Genomic DNA, 5,000 nt, shown 5'->3' on the forward strand with positions numbered 1-5,000 from the left:
TATCTGTGTCGCTCGGTCTCTGCCTCTCTCTCTCTCTACACAGAGCTGTGTATGTGTTTGTATGTCTGAGTCTTTGTCTCTCTCAGTCTGACTCACTCTGTCTGTCCCTGTTTCTCCGTTTGTCTCAGTCTCTCAATCTGTCTCTTTCTCACGGTGCCCACGTCTGTTCCAATGGGATTCTCTCAGATTCTTTGTCTGACTGGCTCTCTCTTTCCCATCACTTCGGTCTGTCCATTTCTTTGCCTGTCTCTGTTAGTCCCTGCCTCTAACCTGAGAAGTGTTTCCATCATTTTCTGTTTTAGTCTCTGTCTCTTTCTCTCTCTCTGTCTCTCTCCTTGTCAGTGTCTTTATCATTGTCTTTCTCTCACTCTTTCCCTTTCTCTCTTAATAGATCAAACACACAAATCTCTGTCTCTGTATGTGTTTGAGTCTTTTTCTCACCCAATCTGCCTCTCCTTCTCAGTCTCACACTTTCTGTCTCTCGTTGTCTCTATCTCGGTGTCTGTCTCTCCCTGTTTGTCGGTTTGTATCTGTCTCTCAATGTGTCTGTCGACTTCTCATGGTGTCCAGTTCTGTTCACAGCTCGATTCCTGCTCCGACAGAGCAGCTACCCGTCAGTTCCTCGTTAGTATAGTGGTAAGTATCCCCGCCTGTCACGCGGGAGACCGGGGTTCAATTCCCCGACGGGGAGGCAGATGTTTCAAAATGTTGATTTTTACTTCTGTTTCTTGGTAGATACATATTTAAAATTCCAGAGCGAAATCGAACTGTGAAAATACATGTGGAGGAGTTTGCCTCTTCCAGATTTTTTGCAAACGGAGACTTTTTCAGGATTCTTTGGCCGTCTGCTGCACAGAGATGGATGACTGAGTTTTTTCTGAGTAACGTTTAAAAAGCCAGCGACACAGTAGTCGTGGCCGAGTGGTTAAGGCGATGGACTAGAAATCCATTGGGATTTTCCCGCGTAGGTTCGAATCCTGTCGACTACGATTCTCAGCATTTTTCATTCCATTTCACAATTTAACCAGTTCGCTACCAAACTGATCATGTGATAATTGGAATAACGTCCCACACCTTTCAACACTGACATTTGTTCTCAATTTTATTAATCTGCAATATTCACGATACATCCGATTAAAAAATCGCAACAATCAGTCATAGTTGCGACAGTGATTCAGCCTGTCTATCCCTCGAGATGTCTAAGGCAGCTGTGCATGCCCGTTGGTGCGTGTAAATTTTTGGTTATCTGTGTCTCTGTGTCTGTCTATCTCTATTTTTGTCTCTGTGTATGTGCAACTGTCTGTGGAAATCATCACCATGAATTTGGTATGTCCTGGAACTTATAAAAAAGACTTGGGGAAAATAATACGGTTGTGAACTTTTGTATCGGCTTTGGTTCAGTGGCAGCATTCTCGACTGAATCAGGAGTTTGTGTCTTCAAGTCGCACTCCTTGGACTTGAGCATATCATCTTGGCTAACACTCAAGTGCAGCACTTGGGGAATTTTGCAATGTTGAAGCTGTTGACTTTCGGATGAAATGTTAAACTGAAGCTCCGTCTGCACCCTCGGGTGGATATGAAGGTCCCAGAGCATTACTCGAAACAGAGTAGGAGAGTTGCCCCCGTGTCAATATTCCTCAAAATGTTCGTAAATGCTCACTAAAAGACTATGTGCATGTGTTTGTATGTGGGGTTGGTGTTGAAGCCCAGTTTGTCACAGAGACAGAATCCAAGCTCTCACAGGGCCAGGATAACCGAGTGGTTATGTCGTTGGCCTTAAACTTCAAAGGGTTTTCCACCGTGGGTTCTTCCCCACTCCTGGTTTCTATTTATTTTAACACAGATTTCCTCACATTCTGATCAGTGATGTCCGATTTTCATCGGTTGAATCAACAATTTTCTGTAACTATGTGTCACTCTGAACCGATAATGAAATGAAATTGTGAAATGTATCTGTGTCGCTCGGTCTCTGCCTCTCTCTCTCTCTATACAGAGCTGTGTATGTGTTTGTATGTCTGAGTCTTTGTCTCTCTCAGTCTGACTCACTCTGTCTGTCCCTGTTTCTCCGTTTGTCTCAGTCTCTCAATCTGTCTCTTTCTCACGGTGCCCACGTCTGTTCCAATGGGATTCTCTCAGATTCTTTGTCTGACTGGCTCTCTCTTTCCCATCATTTCGGTCTGTCCATTTCTTTGCCTGTCTCTGTTAGTCCCTGCCTCTAACCTGAGAAGTGTTTCCATAATTTTCTGTTTTAGTCTCTATCTCTTTCTCTCTCTCTGTCTCTCTCCTTGTCACTGTCTTTATCATTGTCTTTCTCTCACTCTTTCCCTTTCTCTCTTAATAGATCAAACACACAAATCTCTGTCTCTGTATGTGTTTGAGTCTTTTTCTCACCCAATCTGCCTCTCCTTCTCAGTCTCACACTTTCTGTCTCTCGTTGTCTCTATCTCGGTGTCTGTCTCTCCCTGTTTGTCGGTTTGTATCTGTCTCTCAATGTGTCTGTCGACTTCTCATGGTGTCCAGTTCTGTTCACAGCTCGATTCCTGCTCCGACAGAGCAGCTATCCGTCAGTTCCTCGTTAGTATAGTGGTAAGTATCCCTGCCTGTCACGCGGGAGACCGGGGTTCAATTCCCCGACGGGGAGGCAGATGTTTCAAAATGTTGATTTTTACTTCTGTTTCTTGGTAGATACATATTAAAAATTCCAGAGCGAAATCGAACTGTGAAAATACATGTGGAGGAGTTTGCCTCTTCCAGATTTTTTGCAAACGGAGACTTTTTCAGGATTCTTTGGCCGTCTGCTGCACAGAGATGGATGACTGAGTTTTTTCTGAGTAACGTTTAAAAAGCCAGCGACGCAGTAGTCGTGGCCGAGTGGTTAAGGCGATGGACTAGAAATCCATTGGGATTTTCCCGCGCAGGTTCGAATCCTGCCGACTACGATTCTCAGCATTTTTCATTCCATTTCACAATTTAACCAGTTCGCTACCAAACTGATCATGTGATAATTGGAATAACGTCCCACACCTTTCAACACTGACATTTGTTCTCATTTTTATTAATCTGCAATATTCACGATACATCCGATTAAAAAATCGCAACAATCAGTCATAGTTGCGACAGTGATTCAGCCTGTCTATCCCTCGAGATGTCTAATGCAGCTGTGCATGCCCGTTGGTGCGTGTAAATTTTTGGTTATCTGTGTCTCTGTGTCTGTCTATCTCTATTTTTGTCTCTGTGTATGTGCAACTGTCTGTGGAAATCATCACCATGAATTTGGTATGTCCTGGAACTTATAAAAAAGACTTGGGGAAAATAATACGGTTGTGAACTTTTGTATCGGCTTTGGTTCAGTGGCAGCATTCTCGACTGAATCAGGAGTTTGTGTCTTCAAGTCGCACTCCTTGGACTTGAGCATATCATCTTGGCTAACACTCAAGTGCAGCACTTGGGGAATTTTGCAATGTTGAAGCTGTTGACTTTCGGATGAAATGTTAAATTGAAGCTCCGTCTGCACCCTCGGGTGGATATGAAAGGTCCCAGAGCATTACTCGAAAAAGAGTAGGAGAGTTGCCCCCGTGTCAATATTCCTCAAAATGTTCGTAAATGCTCACTAAAAGACTATGTGCATGTGTTTGTATGTGGGGTTGGTGTTGAAGCCCAGTTTGTCACAGAGACAGAATCCAAGCTCTCACAGGGCCAGGATAACCGAGTGGTTATGTCGTTGGCCTTAAACTTCAAAGGGTTTTCCACCGTGGGTTCTTCCCCACTCCTGGTTTCTATTTATTTTAACACAGATTTCCTCCCATTCTGATCAGTGATGCCCGATTTTCATCGGTTGAATCAACAATTTTCTGTAACTATGTGTCACTCTGAACTGATAATGAAATGAAATTGTGAAATGTATCTGTGTCGCTCGGTCTCTGCTTCTCTCTCTCTCTACACAGAGCTGTGTATGTGTTTGTATGTCTGAGTCTTTGTCTCTCTCAGTCTGACTCACTCTGTCTGTCCCTGTTTCTCCGTTTGTCTCAGTCTCTCAATCTGTCTCTTTCTCACGGTGCCCACGTCTGTTCCAATGGGATTCTCTCAGATTCTTTGTCTGACTGGCTCTCTCTTTCCCATCATTTCGGTCTGTCCATTTCTTTGCCTGTCTCTGTTAGTCCCTGCCTCTAACCTGAGAAGTATTTCCATCATTTTCTGTTTTAGTCTCTATCTCTTTCTCTCTATCTGTCTCTCTCCTTGTCACTGTCTTTATCATTGTCTTTCTCTCACTCTTTCCCTTTCACTCTTAATAGATCAAACACACAAATCTCTGTCTCTGTATGTGTTTGAGTCTTTTTCTCACCCAATCTGCCTCTCCTTCTCAGTCTCACACTTTCTGTCTCTCGTTGTCTCTATCTCGGTGTCTGTCTCTCCCTGTTTGTCGGTTTGCATCTGTCTCTCAATGTGTCTGTCGACTTCTCATGGTGTCCAGTTCTGTTCACAGCTCGATTCCTGCTCCGACAGACCAGCTACCCGTCAGTTCCTCGTTAGTATAGTGGTAAGTATCCCCGCCTGTCACGCGGGAGACCGGGGTTCAATTCCCCGACGGGGAGGCAGATGTTTCAAAATGTTGATTTTTACTTCTGTTTCTTGGTAGATACATATTAAAAATTCCAGAGCGAAATCGAACTGTGAAAATACATGTGGAGGAGTTTGCCTCTTCCAGATTTTTTGCAAACGGAGACTTTTTCAAGATTCTTTGGCCGTCTGCTGCACAGAGATGGATGACTGAGTTTTTTCTGAGTAACGTTTAAAAAGCCAGCGACACAGTAGTCGTGGCCGAGTGGTTAAGGCGCTGGACTAGAAATCCATTGGGTTTTTCCCGCACAGGTTCGAATCCTGCCGACTACGATTCACAGCATTTTTCATTCCACTTCACAATTTAACCAGTTCGCTACCAAACTGATCATGTGATAATTGGAATAACGTCCCACACCTTTCAACACTGACATTTGTTCTCA

At 43.9% G+C, this 5,000-nt stretch overlaps 6 non-coding genes across 6 annotated transcripts; all 6 read left to right on the forward strand.

Annotated features, from left to right (window-relative positions):
- The first annotated feature begins 619 nt into the window (after positions 1-619).
- trnad-guc (transfer RNA aspartic acid (anticodon GUC)) lies at positions 620-691 on the forward strand. Its single transcript has one exon. It is a non-coding gene; the product is annotated as a tRNA-Asp (tRNA).
- A 216-nt stretch (positions 692-907) lies between these two features.
- On the forward strand, positions 908-989 carry trnas-aga (transfer RNA serine (anticodon AGA)). The gene has a single exon. It is a non-coding gene; the product is annotated as a tRNA-Ser (tRNA).
- Positions 990-2,569: 1,580 nt separating this feature from the next.
- On the forward strand, positions 2,570-2,641 carry trnad-guc (transfer RNA aspartic acid (anticodon GUC)). Its single transcript has one exon. It is a non-coding gene; the product is annotated as a tRNA-Asp (tRNA).
- A 216-nt stretch (positions 2,642-2,857) lies between these two features.
- Positions 2,858-2,939, forward strand: trnas-aga (transfer RNA serine (anticodon AGA)). Its single transcript has one exon. It is a non-coding gene; the product is annotated as a tRNA-Ser (tRNA).
- A 1,581-nt stretch (positions 2,940-4,520) lies between these two features.
- On the forward strand, positions 4,521-4,592 carry trnad-guc (transfer RNA aspartic acid (anticodon GUC)). Its single transcript has one exon. It is a non-coding gene; the product is annotated as a tRNA-Asp (tRNA).
- Positions 4,593-4,808: 216 nt separating this feature from the next.
- trnas-aga (transfer RNA serine (anticodon AGA)) lies at positions 4,809-4,890 on the forward strand. The gene has a single exon. It is a non-coding gene; the product is annotated as a tRNA-Ser (tRNA).
- Positions 4,891-5,000: the final 110 nt, after the last annotated feature.

This window comes from Pristiophorus japonicus, unplaced genomic scaffold (genome assembly GCF_044704955.1).
Source record: "Pristiophorus japonicus isolate sPriJap1 unplaced genomic scaffold, sPriJap1.hap1 HAP1_SCAFFOLD_334, whole genome shotgun sequence".
NCBI classification, from domain to species: Eukaryota; Metazoa; Chordata; class Chondrichthyes; family Pristiophoridae; genus Pristiophorus; species Pristiophorus japonicus.